We start from the raw sequence: 16,685 nt of genomic DNA, 5'->3' as shown, positions 1-16,685 counted from the left end.
GTTGATGGGTGCAGCACACCAACATTGCACAAGTATACATATGTAACAAACCTGCACGTTATGCACATGTACCCTAGAACTTAAAGTATAATAAATAAATTAAAAAAAAAAAAAAATGTATTTTTAATAATGAAACTCTAGGAAAAGGGATCTGTACTTGACTCACTCTTTCTCTCTAATTGGTTAGCATTGGAAGAGATTCAGATACCTTTTCTTTTTTGTATATTGAAAATTCAGAGTTATAAATAATCATTGGGAACTCTGGAATCCAATGTATAAAATTAAAACACAATATTTCTTAAGCAATCTTTAGAAAGAGGCTCTGCAGCATGCTGTGGAAAGAATGGAAACTTGGCATTACAATATGCTCCCTGTCCCCAAAACGTTATGCTGTTGTGTGCTAAACTGTGCCCCCCCACCCCAATTCATATGTTGAATCCCTAATTTCTCTACCTTACAATATGACTATATTTGGATATAGGACATTTGAAAAAGTGGTTAAGTTAAAATGAGATGGTTAGCATGTGACTGATTTCCTTGTAAGAACAGGAAATTGAGACACATAGACTCTAGGGATGCTCACATACAGAAGAAAGATGATATGAGGACACAGAGAAGGTGCCCATATGCAAGCCCAGAGGCCTCAGGGAAAACCAATCATGCCAACACCCTGATCTTGGACTTCTAGTCTCCAGACTATGAGAAAATAAATTTCTGTTATTTAAGTCACCCAGTCTGTGCTACTTCATTACAGCAGCCTCAGCTAACTAATACATATACCAAGGCATTTATTCATACTCATAATGTCAGCTCAATAATATTTTTAATATAAAAGAAACATCATCTTTTAAGATTGGAAACAAATGAAAACAAAGCAAAACAGAAAAATTAAGAAATGAATGTAATAGATGTGTCCAGCAGTATTAGACCAAGCATCCCAGCCATAGTAGCATGATGCTTGCAAGGGGCAATGTCAAGGGATGATAATATGCCACTGAAGGAAAGTTATCACATACAAGCTAAAATCAGACAATGTTAGAGGCTTAGTGTATTAGAGGCCACTCTAACAGTCTCAGTTTAATTTATTCACCTTTTTAAAAGCCCTATCTCCAAATACAGTCACATTCTGAGGCACTTGGCTTCCATATATGAATTTTTGGAGGACACAATTCAGTCCATAACACTTACACCTTGGGAGCTGAAGTACCTTTTTTTGTTCTTTTAATGTTCATGGAAGAATATGCTTTTCTTTTACAAAACTTGTCCTATTTTTCTTCCCTGAATTCGTAATATTTGCTACATAGCCTATTACCACAAACTTAGTGGCTTAGAATAATACTCACTTATTATCCCATATTTCTGTAGGTCAACAGTTCGGGTGACATATAATTGGGCCCTCTGCATCGGTCTCACAAGGCTGCCATCACGGGTTCCACTCAGGCTATGATCTCACCCAAGCTCCAGGTCTTCCATACTCACTCAGGCTGTTGGCAAATTTAGTCCCATGCAGCTATAGAACTCATGGTGGCCTTCATCTTCTGCAAAGCAAGCAGATGAGCAATTCTCTGCCTTTGAATCTTTGTCATACAAAGTAATGTAATCATGGGAGTGAAATCCCATCATATTCACAAGCTGTGCCCATATTCAAGTGGGGGAGATTATACCAAGTGTGTGCGTCAATGGGCAGGAATTTTGGGGACAGTAATTATAATTATAGTCTAATACATAATTTCATAATTGAAATTACATAAGTAATTTCAATGTGATGAGTTTAAAAGTGTGTGTTAGGAATTTTCTGGTGGCAAATGTCAGAAACCCAACTTAAGCACCTTTAGGCAAACAGGGCAAAGTATTTGAAAGATGTCATTTATTTGGAAGAAGTGTGAATAACCACAGTGCTAGAACGAGACTTAGGGACGCAGAAACAACCAAACCAAGGCCTAGCCAGTAGCCATGACTCACTTTCTTTCTCCCCTGTTTTTTTTCTTATCCCTGATTTTTACTTTTTCGTATTCTTCCTGTTGCATGGCATGTACACATAAGCATGCCAACAAAATCTGTGGAACAGTTTCTTCTATGTGGCGCTGACAGCATTCAAGTTTCATAATTCATAGCTGCTACTATGGAAGAGGGAAAAAATCTTATACATTCCAGTTTGAAAAGTTCAAGAGAAGGACTCCAATTGGCTCCTCTTTCATATATCAAATATCAAGATCAGGCCCAGCGCTGTGCCTCACAGCTATAATCCCAGCACTTTGGGAGGCTGAGGTGGGTGGATTGCTTGAGCCCAAAAATTCACTACCAGCCTGGGCAACATGGTGAAACCTGTCTGTACTAAAAATACAAAAATGAGCAGGGAATGGTGGGGCACTCCTGTGGTCCCAGCTAATCAGGAGGCTGAGGCCAAAAGGACTGCTTGAGCCCGGGAAGTCGCAGCTGCAGTGAACTAGGATCACTAGTCACTTCAGCCTGGGTGACAGAATAAGATCCTGTTTAAAGGGAAGGGGAGGGGAGGGGAGGGAAAGAAGGGAAGGAAGGGTAGGAAGGGAAGGAAGGGAAGGAATAAAGGAAGGAAGGAAATTGAGATCAGTCAAGTGTCAACAGTTGGCAGAATCATGCAAAATCATGACAGAATCATGGTAGCTTCCACTGGAACTACATAGTTGAAGTGGCACAAAAGCACTTCTCACGGGGTGGGTGCTAATTTCTACCACTGATTTCTGCTACAAGCAGCTACAGGGCTGCTTATGGCTTACTAACATGGGACAGGTAGTGTGGGGATTCTATACAGAGTTTTCTTTTTTCTTTTTCTTTTCTTTTTTTTTTTTTTTTTTGACACAGAGTCTTGCTCTGTCACCCAGGCTGGAGTACAGTGGCGCAATCTCCCCTCACTGCAACCTCCACCTCCTGGGTTCAAGCGATTCTCCTGTCTCAGCCTCCTGAGTAGCTGGGAGTGCAGGTGTGCACCACCACACCCTGCTATTTTTTTTTTTTGTATTTTCAGTAGAGATGGGGTTTCACCATGATGGCCAGGCTGGTCTCTACTAAAAATACAAAAATTAGCAGGGCATGGTCAAATCAGGAGATCAAACTCCTGATCTCAAGTGATCTGCTCACCTTGGCCTCCCAAAGTGCTGGGATTACAGGCATGAACCACAGCACCCAGCCTCTATGCAAAGTTTTGTATTTCAAAACTTTAGTACCCTTCTATTATTAATCGTTTTTCTAAAAGATTGCTTACGTTATATTTTCATAATTAAGATATACTAAATGTACTATAAGTACTCACTATCTGTAGCAGGTTATCATAGAGTTTACAGTTGGATTTAAGGGAATCTCTGTGCCTCAAAACTGTATGGGAAATTGGACAATTATATGATACAGATGCACACAACAAGGCACAGTTTTCTCGGGGAAATGGTTAAGACTCAAAGTTCTGGCTCTAAAGCAACCCTGCTTGGATTAAGTCGTAACTCAGTCACTCGCTACCTGGATAATCCTACTCAGGTCACATAACCTGTATACTTCAGCTATCCTCATCAGTAAAATGAGGATAATAATACAAACAACTCTGAAGGTTTGTCTTGAAAATAAGTACACTAATATGTATAAAGGGTTTAAAATGGTAAGAGTTTAATAAACATGAGCAATTGTTATTTCAACAGCATTCTTTTGATTCCTAGTAGAATCCAAATGCCAAAAAGGTTAAAAATAACAGATTTGAAGAAATCCTTTTGTAAATCCTTTTTAAAATAAACTTTGACTAATCACATCCACATGTATCTGTTTTCTGACTCTGGATGTTCATATACTAGGCTTTAAAACCACAATGAAGCAATAATGACTGTGAAGATTATCTGTGTGAGAAAGACCTACCCAAAACTCTTATAAGCAAGGTTTGATTATAAAGAAGCCAAGGCATTCTTTACAAATCCTTTTCCTTGCAGAGTGAGTCTGAGCTTCTGCTGCCTATTTAATAATGATAATCGATGTCCACATTTAGAAACACCTCTTCAGTACTTAGTCCATCATCAATGGTATGAAATACACAGAGATTACTTTCTTGATAGCATTCATAGATTGCATTTAGTCACTAATAATCTTTTACTTCATCTCCTTTTCCTCAACTCTGGGGGAACGACTCAAAAGGTCCAAAAGGGTCTATGGGCCAGTGTTTCACTTCCTTGTAAACAAATGCCAGCTGGGCTTCTGCTTCTTCACAGGCTTTTGTTAGAGAATGTTATCATATGCACTACTGCTTCCTAAAAAACAAAAACTAATATATACTGAGCACTTATTTTATGCTCAGATATATAACAACTGCTTTGACACACACCATCTCATTTAAGTCTTATAAAAAACCTGTGGGGTTGGCACTGCTATTATCCCTATTTATACACATAAAAAATGAAGCAGATAGAGAAGTCAAATCCATGATTCACAGTCTCACAGCTTTTTAGTGTAGGTATTGTGATTTGAATGCAGGTAATCAAACGCAATGGCCACATTCCTTAACCATTAACTATGCTGCCTTGCCAGTTAGGTCTATTAATTCAGAAGGAGAAGAGTGATTGTGAGCGTAAGGAAGGATGACCAACATCCATGCAAAATGACAAAACGGTAGAGAAGATCAGATCTTTTAAAGTAAAAAATAACTTGGCTGATAGACAAACCCAAGTTCGAAAACTTGCTCCACAACTTTCCAGCTACATGACCTTGAGGAAATTACTTAACTAAGTCTTAGTAATCTAGTTTGTAAAACGAGGGCAATGACAGCAACAGCTTCACAAGGTGGTTGTGAGGATTAAATGGTATAACGCCTGTAAAATGTTTATTAAGGTGGCTGGCATTTAATAAACACTGCATAAGTGTTGCTTACTGTTATTATTCTTTTCAGTATTTTATTCTTCTTGGGCTTTCAGCTTCAGACACCCTTTTTCTTTCTGTCTTTGTGGTCCAAGTACAGGGCTGTGTTGAACTAGAGTTGAATCTTACTAATACAAGCTCCAGGCAACCAGATTTTCACTTTCTTCCTGCAATTCTATTTGCCACCCACTATATCACTACTGATTTAGTGCCAGATTATAGATTTTCATCCACACATTTTAATTTAGAACCTTCCCTTTTATCTGGTTTTCAAGCATATTGTGTTAAAATTCCCAAATGACACCTTCAGAATTTGCTACAAAGTCCTTATGATAGCTTTCACAAAACTTAAAGTTGTTCTTAGGGGAACAATCATTGCTTTCCATTTCGTTACTGAATAGAAAATCCAGAAGAACAATATCAACTTTCAAATTAAATTATATGCCTGGAAGGACAGTATAGATATAAAAAAAGGAGAGCACCTCATTATCACTCTTTCAAGCTGCTGGAGTGAAACTTGAGTCAATGCAAATTCTAACATCAAAAACCCTCTTGGATATACTAAAGAACATCATTATGCACATAGCAATAAAATAAGGACGTTATTTGAGGGAGCCACTAAGAATAAAAGGTGGTCAAATCAGATTTCTAAAATGAATAATACAATTAGCTCGTTAATAAGTATTGCAAAATAGCTCTAAAATTTTCCAACTGAAACTGAATTCCTTGGGGTTTTTCACCAGTCAGGGGCATCAACTTTTTTTTTTTTTCTGCTTAAATTACCCATACCTCCTTGTTGGCTCATGCGAGAATTTTCTACCTATAACTGTTTAAACACAAGGAAACATTTGATTTCGGTATTGATTTTTATCAGAGTACTCTTCAAAATAAGTGAAATTAGGCTTCTTTTTAAGTTGGGGAACTTGCAAACGGTTTTTGAATGAAGAATAAGCATATGAAGAAGTCATGCTTCATCATTTTGCTGTAATCTTCTAAACTGCCTTCATGACGTAGAAACTTCTAATTGCAGAACATTTAAGAATTATTGCTTGTCACCTCAATAAACCTAATCATTGAAGTTTCCTTTTTTAGTTGATAGTAGTACATTTAGAAATATACATACCGGTCAGTTCATTTTCTCTTGCAATTTCCATTTACCTCATATAGGTGTTTCAAGTGGGATCTGTTGCACTCACATTCAGAGATTTCGGCCCTAAGAACTGCTCATGTTTAATGTTTGTAGTTCTAACGGTTTAACTTTTTCTTCTCTCTATCTCTCTCTTTTTGCTGTGTAATTATAAATTTGTGAATTAATCAGTTGAGTAGGCTACATGGTAGATAATAGAGCTAGTGTTAGATCCTTTTTAAAGGTTTTTAAGTCCGTATGGAGGGGCACAAAAAAGGAGACGGGGAGACCCCACACTCTGCCCAAAGGTTAGGAAATTGCGGTCGGGGGTTCCTTTCCTTGGCTTCCACCATCTGAAGGCGTCTATAGCAATAATGAGAATCAAAACCAAGGAAACAAGAAACAGCTGAAAATAAAACACTAACTAAGAAACGGTAGTTTATTTTCTTTTTGCCATGCAGCAAAGGAGGGTCGATTTTAAAGCTGATAGAGTTGCTGGCTGAGCTTTTCCCGCGGCATCCAGTGCCTGCTTCCTCCCATTCTTCGAGACTTCTCTCTACTCCCGCTCCTGCTCCAGCTCCCAGGCTGAAGATTCAGGCAGGGGCTGCGCCTCGCCCAGACTTGGGCCAGGCCCGGCCCAGCCCAAAGGTGGGCGGCTCGGGGTAGGGGGCGGCCCAGCCCCAACCACTGAGAGGAGGACCTCCGGCGCCCTAGAGCGGCCACAGGCCGCGGCGTCGGGTTGGAGAACTCGGAGTGTTTGGAGGCGCTTCGCTTGTCCCGCGCCGTCTCCTGCGTTCTAGTAGCGGACACCTGACTCCCCACGCCCGAGTACTGTCCTTAGGCGGAACGGCGTCTGCAGCGAGCAGCGGGGTTACAGCCGGCTGGGCTGATGCGGTCCCTGGCATTTCCTGTGTTGGCCCTGGGTCGCCCTGGATGCTGCTTCCCGCCGGGACCCTGCTTCTGACGGCGGAAAGGAGCTTCACCTGGGGCGGCCGACGGGGAACGGAGAAGAATCCACCGGGGAAGTGGACGGGGCGGGCTCCCAGGCCTGGCGCTGAGGCTCTCGGGCAGCCAGACCTCCCGCTTGGTTGCGTTACTTTCCTCGGTTTTCTAGACAGCAGTTGTGGGGTTGAATCCTTGCCGTGGTTTTGTAAGAATTAAATGAGATAATGAACGCGAACACCAATCATTGCTGTTTGTTGGGTGCTTCCTGTGGGCCTGGCAATATTAATAACATGAGCTCATTCATGCATTCATTCGCTACTCAGTGACGTTCCTATCAATACTGCAAGGTGCTGGAGATGAGCCCCCACCCTTTGGTGAAGACATTGGAGGATGAGAGATTGGTTGGAGTCTGGACGTGGAGACAGACTCTAAATAGTTAACTACAAGACACATTATTTAATTACAACTTTGAGAGCTTATAGCGGGAGGCCCCTTTGGGAAGGGGGTGGAGATGGGGAAGAGGAGGAAAGGAAGGGCTTCCCTGAGGAAGTAATATTGCAGCTGTGACCTGACAGATGAGGCCGAACCAGCTAGACTCGTGTTTCAGGCCTAGGGAATAGCATAAGGACTCCAGCTGGTTCCTTCCAGTTTAAGTCCTTATGCTCAAATTGGCATTTGGCACACACCGGTAGTGGAACGCCACTCAATACCTTAATTCTCTTCCCCTTCTCTCAGCTCTGTCCCCTCCACATTGTAGGACAATGAAGCCGGTAACTATTTTTGGTCCGAATAGTCCTATTACTATTATCTGTTATAGTCCACCATGCAGGTTCTTCCTAACTCCTTTTAATCAAAATGAAAATGTGAAGAAAGCAGTATCGTATCTTGTATGTTTCTCATTGCCTTCTAAATCAGATATAAACAACGAACTTGCTTCTCATTGCCTTCTAAATCAGATACAAACAACGAACTTGCTTGAAAAAGACCCATATTTAATTCCAACTTAAACTCTGCTGCACCCTTTCGCTAAATTCTTTTTTTTTTTTTTTGAGACGGAGTCTTGCTCTGTCGCCCAGGCTGGAGTGCAGTGGCGCAATCTCAGCTCACTGCAAGCTCCGCCTCCCGCGTTCCCATTCTCCTGCCTCAGCCTCCCCAGTAGCTGGGACTACCGGCGCCCGCCACCTCGCCCGGCTAATTTTTTTGTATTTTTAGTAGAGACGGGGTTTCACCGTGTGAGCCAGGATGGTCTCGATCTCCTGACCTCGTGATCCGCCCGCCTCGGCCTTCCAAAGTGCTGGGATTACAGGCTTGAGCCACCGCGCCCGGCCCGCCAAATTCTTTAGTTGATGTTAACTCCATTTGGAACCCTGTATTCAGCGTTGAAAGCATTGCACATTCTGAAGCAATTGTGGTCTTACTCAGCACGCTCATTTCTGGTATCCCAAGTATCTCCCTGCCTCCAGAATATGTTTACTCTTTAACCACTTCCTGATAGTACAGTAGGCTACCATTACTCTAAATAGTTGCAATTATTGAATATACGCGCATTTTTGAATTATAAGAATCCTATCCCAATCCAAGGTATAATTTGCTGATCGTATACTGATTCATTTTCCTCCCACTCCGGGTCCTTTCATCGGCTGTTCCCCCAGTCCAGATGCCAGCCAAGCATTTGAGAACCATCTTGATGGTAACAGGATGGAGGCTGACTCAACTTCACTCCACCACCTGCCTTCCTGCCTTCAGGGAGATTTTGTACACAGCTTATCCTTTAAGTTCTTCTGCTTGTTACTGCTCACAGCACTGTGATTCTACTTTAGGCACCTTCTATACATTCATATTCATTACTTTTTTCCTGCTCTTTCCTGTTTATGATTAGAAAGGTGCTTCACCAATCTGTTTATTTCAGAACCAGAGATCAAATTATAATAACATGAACATAGTATTATACTATAGGCTACTAGTAAGACACTCAGTTCCTCCCCTTTGTTCCCATAATATTTTGTGAATATGTCTATGATAGTATTTAATACATTGCATTATAACTGGTTGTTTGTGTCATTCTCCACTTATTAATTAGACTTCTTTGAGGATAGAGATTGAGTTTTTTAATTTTTTTCTTCATTTGCTCTTTTACTTAGCTCAATGCCTGGCAAAAAAACAAATCATTGTTGAATCAGTTTTTAAGTGAAATAGAGATAAATGGGAGGCTAACTTCTCCAGTGTTTGAAAATGCCTAGAGATCCCCTTCAGAATCCTCACACATCTTCATCAATCTTCTTACCCTCTAAATAAATATACTTTCCTCACACATTAAAGATATTTGTAAAATAAATTTATTCAGTTTATTTTTTTCTATTGCAGTGTTATGTATGTGTGTATATATGCATATAGTTGTATTTAAACTAAACAGGAGAAAAGAAGCAAGCCTGTGAAGTATTATTTCCCCATTTACCAACAAGACAATTATCTTGGAAGATTAAAATGTGAGAGACACAACTAGTGTTCAAACCCTGCTCTTTCTGATGCCACAGTCAATGTTCTTTCTTTGGCAGAAACCATTGTATTTTTCTTATTGTTCAAGTAATGAAATTAACTATAGAAAAATAAGAAATTACAGATTAACAAAATAAAGCAAAAGTAAATAAAATTCATCCATGATTTGATCATTCTGAGCCAACAATTGTTAACATTTTTGTGAATACATATACATACACACACATTACATACGCACAGTTGTTTGGGGATTTTACAAAAAGGGAATCACACTAATTTTAATCTTTTATAATCTACTTTTTTGCTTAACAATATGTGATAACTCCTTGATTCATTTATTCATTTATTCTAGAGTTTTTCATCCTGGGCACTATTTACATATTGGGCCAGGTACTTCCTTGTTATGGAGGGTGATAAAAATTCTTTGCTTGACCAAACTTTATTCAGGCACCTGAACTTTCTCCTAGGCCCGTCTGTATACTTGTAAAATCAGGTTTAGCAACAAACCTGTTTAGTCAGTTTAGCAACTGCCCCCTATCACCCGCATCCTTGATATATGATCACCATCAATATGTTCCTCATCCTCCAACATCCCTTAGACGAAATCTAAAAACCCTAGCCTGTCATTAGCAAGAATCCTGTTAGGTTGTGTTAGTCAGAATCCTCCTTACCCTTTGTGCTTCCTCTTAGCAGTTTTTCATTCACTTATCCTACCCTGCTCCTTCTCTATCAATTCCCACTTGCCCCATGCTGTATACAGAGTTGAGCACAATCTCTCTCCCCAACTGCAAAATCTTATTGCAATAGTCCCTATACCTATGGCAATGATCTTAAATAAAATCCTCCTTGTCATGCTTTAACAAGTGTCATTGATTTCTTTTACAGGGCCTGTCCTATGCAATGTACAATGTTTAAAAGCATCCCTGGCCTTTATCCACTATATGCCATTAGTACTACCCCTTCTTCATTGTGGCAAACATAAATGTCTCCAGACATTGCCAAATGTCTCCTGGAGGACAAAATTGTCCCTGGTTGAGGACACGGATTTATTCTAATATTAATCATTTTTCTTTTCTTGACACTTGCTTACCCAATGACTATTAGCAACTCAATAGTAAATGCTTTGCTTTTTGCATTTTGTTCTAGAAATAGGTGATATCAAATTAATAGAAGTTTTACAAAAGTGGATGTTTTAAACTCTTTATTAAACTCTGAAATAATGCCACCAGACTCTGGAATGTTTTCTCATCTTAGAATGTGCCCTCTTTTTGACCTATGGATCTGTTGTTTAAAATTTAAAAGTTAGCTTTGAGTGAAGGAAGCATAAATTATCTTGAAGCAAAGATATAATAACATTATGAAAAAGAGTATTAAGACTGATAGCCTTTGGGAGAAGTGAATTTGCTAAATGAGTGATTTTGATCACATTTTCATGCACAGATATATGTACTTGGTAGTTGTTTATCATTGCAATGTATTTTGTGTCTTTGATATTCAAAAGATTTCTAAAAAAAGGACATTCTTACACAAAAAATTCTTAAACTTCTTTCGAAGTTTAAAAAGTCAGGCCGGGCACGGTGGCTCAAGCCTGGAATCCCAGCACTTTGGGAGGCCGAGACGGGCGGATCACGAGGTCAGCAGATCGAGACCATCCTGGCTAACACGGTGAAACCCCGTCTCTACTAAAAATACAAAAAATTAGCCAGGCATGGTGGCGGGTGCCTGTAGTCCCAGCTACTTGGGAGGCTGAGGCAGGAGAATGGCGTAACCCGGGAGGCGGAGCTTGCAGTGAGCTGAGATCCGGCCACTGCACTCCAGCCCTGGCAACAGAACGAGACTCCGTCTCAAAATAAATAAATAAAATAAATAAATAAATAAATAAAAAGTCAGAAGTTTTTAGAAGCTGTTATATTAAAAAATGTTTTTATTGTTAAGTGAAAACACATTAAAATAATTGCATAAAAACCTAAGTATGCAGTTTAATGAATTACTATAATAGGAACATTGTATAAATACCAATCAAGGTCAAGAAGTAGAATACTGGTAGGGCTCAGAAGCACCTCTACCTGCATGCCCATCCCCAGCCACAGCTTCCTCTCTCTTCCTAAGTGCAGTCCCTTCCTGACATTTATGGGTAATATGTAGTCACTTTTTTTCTTCTATTTATTCTCTATTTTTTATTTTTATTTTAATATTATTATTTTTTTTGAGATGAAGTCTCGCTGTCTCCCAGGCTGGTGTGCAGTGGCTGGATTTCGGCTCACTGCAAGCTCCGCCTCCCGGGTTCACGCCATTCTCCTGCCTCAGCCTCCCAAGTAGCACAGGCACCCGCCACCATGCCTGGCTAATTTTTTGTATTTTTAGTAGAGACGGGGTTTCACCGTGTTAGCCAGGATGGTCTCGATCTCCTGACCTCGTGATCCACCCACCTCGGCCTCCCAAAGTGCTGGGATACTTTTATTTGTATTTTAGAGACAGGGTCTCAATCCGTCACCCAGCCTGGAGTGCACTGGCACCATCATAGCTCACTGCTCCGCCTCCCGGGTTCACGCCATTCTCCTGCCTCAGCCTCCCAAGTAGCTGGGACTACAGGCACCCGCCACCATGCCTGGCTAATTTTTTGTATTTTTAGTAGAGACGGGGTTTCACCGTGTTAGCCAGGATGGTCTCGATCTCCTGACCTCGTGATCCACCCACCTCGGCCTCCCAAAGTGCTGGGATACTTTTATTTGTATTTTAGAGACAGGGTCTCAATCCGTCACCCAGCCTGGAGTGCACTGGCACCATCATAGCTCACTGCTGCCTCAAACTCCTGGGCTCAAGCGACTCTCCATCTCAGCCTCCCAAGTAGCTGGGATTACAGACGTGAGCCACATGCCTGGTCCTTTCTTATCTTTTACCACAAAAATGTGCATCTGTTTACAGTGGAGTTTAGTTTTCCTTATTTTTGAAGTTTATATAAATGAAATTATACACTGTGTGGTCTTTTCTCTCTAGCTCAAAATTATGTTTATGAGATTCATCTGTATCATTGCATACATTACATTTTATTTATTTGCACTGTTATATTGTTTTACATTCTGTGAATATATCGCTACCCCTGATGAACATTTGTTTGTTTCTGGTTTTGGCCAATGACAATGCCTGTTGATACACATGTGCATACATCTTTGTTGCCTATATATCTGGAATTAAACTGGTGCATTAAAGAGAGCACATTCTACAAATTTATAGCAAAATACCAAACTATTTCCCAAAGTGTCTCTTCGCTTATATCTCCACCAGCAGTTTATGAGAGTTCTTGAATTTTCATATTCTTGGCAACACTTGGGATTTTTAGTCTTTTTTTATATAACCATTCTGGTGGGTTTGTAGTGGCTTTAATTTGTATTTTCCTGATTCATAATGAGGTACAGCACCTTTTCATGTATTTATGAAAGTATATCCTCTTCTTCTTTGACATCTGGTCAAAATGTGTCCTAAGTATCTGGTCAAGTTTCTTGACCATTTTTCTATTGAACTTACCTTTGATCTTTTTCTTAATATTTTGTAGTAAATACTTTCTTACTATGAGTTAGCTGTGTTTCATTTCACTTCATGACTTGCTTCTTTACTTTTTAGTTTTCAACTTTTCCAAGTACTCTGTGTTAGGAGTATCTCTTATGCATAACATTTAATTAGATTTTGTGGCATAATTCTTCTGAGAGTGGTTTTGTTTTCACAAGCAAATGTATTGATATAATAGACATCCCTTTTATGTTTCTTAGTTTTTATCTTTTATTATATGACTGATATCTTTTTATGTTTGTATTTTATATTTATATGTGCTCCTTCCAAAAGTGTAAAGAATTGCATTCAACATTGTTTTTAGGCTAGATGTTCCATAACTTTCTTTCTCTTTTTTCTCGCTTTCTTTTTTGTTGTTGTTGAGACAGCATCTCCCTCTGTCACTCAGGCTGGAGTGCAGAGGAGTGATCACGACTCACTGCAGCCTCAACCTTCTGGGCTTAAGTGATCCTCCCACCTCAGCCTCCCGAGCAGCTGTGACTACAGGTGGGTGCCACCACACCTAGCTAATTTTGTTTTCTTTCATTTTTCGTAGAGATGAGGTTTCACCATGCTGGCCAGACTGGTGTCAAACCCCTGACCTCAAGTGATCCATTTGCCTCAGCCTTCCAAAGGGCTGGGATTATAGGTGTGAGCCACCATGCCTGGCCCATAACTTTCTATAAAATATTTTATTCTCTATTTCTTTTAAATATGCATACTATGCATATAAATAGATATATATGTATTTCCCCACTATGAGCAATAGGTCCTTTTTATTTCTACTCTCTGCCCTCTAAAACCTGAGTTTAATTAAACTGTATTTTTATGGTCTTCTAATGTTTACTTCTATATCTTGAAATGTGGTTCTATATTTATCACTTGATCTGTCAGCTTTAAAACCTAACTTTGTAACCTCAGCTATCACATAGAGAAAATCAACATGTTACATACACTCCCACCTTTTCAACCTTTTTTCCTCTCCTCTTTTGTGAATTATATATATTTCTATATTTATTATAGCCATCCTGGCTGTTTTATTCTTAGTTTTAAGTTAAATGGAATCACTGCTTTCCACTGGTACTGTTGGAAATAATATTAGCGTCCCAGTGTTGTTAGGAGGATCAAATGAAAAAGAATCAGCATTCATTAAATTTTCCTGAGAATTTAGTGTATTGCAGGTCCTGTGCCAGGTATCTGGGAATACAGAGTGCAACAACATTGTCTCTGCTTTTAGGGAGCTCCCATGCTCATGGAAGTGACAAAGAATTTCAGTCCAGTGTGATAAGAGGTGTGATAGAGATAAATACCATGTGCTCCACACCAGAGAAGGTGTTCCTAACTCAAACTTGGGGATGGGGCAATGATCGGATTCCTGGAGGAGGTGCTACTGATTTGTGTCTTGAAGCATGAATAAGATATGGTGGACTGATAAAGGGATGAAAGGAATTCTTGATCTAGACAACAGCAACAGCAGAGGCATGAGGGAGAATCATGTTCAGAAATTTGTAGTAATCCTGAATGTCTGGACTTAAGCTAAGGTGTGAATGGGGAAAAGAGAAGTGAGGGAACTGAAGAAATAGGCAAGGGGGCATTCATGAAGGCTGTATGGGACCACTGTGGGGTCTTAAGTATAAAAGTGAATGACTGGATTTGTATTTCTGACGAACACTGGCCCAGCAAAGGTGTGGACTAAATGAAGCCAGACTGGAGGAAGAAGATGAGTTGCAAAGTCACCACTCTCATAACGAGGTGATTCTTTGTGAGACTGACACCAAGACTTTAAACCCTTCGTGAGGAGAGACTGAAAATGGACTAGAATGAGATTGGTTCAGGTCAACTTCCACTGAGCTACTGATGTCCCATAAAAGAGGATATTTAACATGAAATTATCCAGACTTTAGGAAATGAACTAATAGTGGCCAATGTATTCTGATGTGATTATCATCACATCATATCCCTATTTGGGTGGGGGGTGAGGGGAGGAATGGGGGATTGAGGTTTTTGTCTACAAGAAATGTGAGTCACACTGAAAATGAAAACTGGCAGGTTTCAACTGGGTAAGGGGAAAATTTCCTCCTGTTTCTGGTGCCAGAGTCAGTTTGGAATAAAGTCAAAAGCATGGAGAGTCCTGGGGCATTTCCAGAAGGGAAGCCACCCCTGGACAGGTAGATATTGGCTAAGAATAAGATCTCTGGGACCTTTGCCTGGGTCTGGGCCTGTGTAGGTTGTAAGTAACTACCTCACTCTGCTTCCTTTCTTTTACTCCTAAACCTGCAGTGAAGTTGTGTCAAAAGTTACAGTCTGGACTCATACTGTGGGGAATTCAGGAAGGGCCTATCCCATTCTTTGGAAAGAAATGCAAAGGAGAGAACAGTAAACTTCCTCCTTGAGACCAGGGTGTTGGTAGCAGATGTTGGAAAGCCACACTCACTTGAGCCATCACTGTGATCTTACAGAAAGATACGGCAGCCTTAGAGCCTTGGAGGGCACATGGCTCCTGGAGACCTGCTAAAGAGACCATATGGTGGAATCCTGAGAGTTCTCAGAAGCAGCTGGTGAGTCATCTGATGAGGGCTGATTTCCGGAAATTAGTCAAAATTAAAACCATTATACTTTGTGCAGTAAGAAAAAGTGTTTCCTTATTTTATAACCACAGGAGAGTGTGATCTTGCAAAATGGGGTCACACAATCATCCATGAAAACAAGGATGAGGGCCAAATAATGCAGAGGGAGTGATGGAGGAATACCGAAGACAGAAAATCAGCAGGGTATGGTAATGCTGAAATCTGGGCTAGAGGTAAACATTTGAAAATCACAATCATAGAGGTGAAAGTTGAGGCTATAGATATAGATAATATTGCCAGGGTATTCAGAAAGTACTCCATAAAGAGTAGAACATTTTCTAAATGTTAGCAATTAATTTCACAGGCTAACAAAGTAGTCACATTATTTTATAAGTACATCTCATACATTTTTATTTAGCATGAATATATATGTATAGATATACAAGTGTGTACGTACATGCTGTTTCTATCTTATCTTTTTAAATCCTAACCTTTTAAAGACAAAAACCTTTAGTAAGTCCATTAAAGCTGTTGATAAATTATGCTTCATTAAGCTGTGCTGCTCTAGGAACATCAATTTATCTTTCATCTTCTTATTTACTTTATTTAAAACACTATAGTATTAGTATTGACTTCATTCTCTAACGTGCTGTGAATAATATATCATTCTTTCAATGTATTGTAGGCTGTTTAGAGGCATCCCTGGCTTCTCTACCCATTAAATGCTGGTGCCTCTACTCCAACTCTTCCCTGGCCCAGTTAGTGTGACAAATTAAAATGTCTCCAGACATTGCCAAATGTCCCATAGAGGGCAACATCAACCTAGCTTGAGAACCATTAGTGGACTATACATTGCCATTAAACAGTGCTAAATATGAAATTAATTTGGTTTTTTTTGAGACGGAGTTTCGCTCTTTTGCCCAGGCTGGAGTGCAGTGTCGCAATCTCAGTTCACTGCAACCTCTTCCTTTTGGGTTCAAGCGATTCTCCTGCCTCAGCCTCCTGAGTAGCTGGGACTACTGGCCCGTGCCACCATACCCGGCTAATTTTTGTATTTTTAGTAGAGACGGGGTTTCACCATGCTGGCCAGGCTGGTCTCGAATTCCTGACCTCGTGATCTGCCTGCCTCAGCCTCCCAA

The sequence above is a fragment of the Colobus angolensis genome, unplaced genomic scaffold (genome assembly GCF_000951035.1).
Source record: "Colobus angolensis palliatus isolate OR3802 unplaced genomic scaffold, Cang.pa_1.0 Scaffold298, whole genome shotgun sequence".
NCBI lineage: Eukaryota > Metazoa > Chordata > Mammalia > Primates > Cercopithecidae > Colobus > Colobus angolensis.
The sequence above is the reverse complement of the archived record's forward strand: the minus strand, read 5'-3'. Positions refer to the sequence as shown.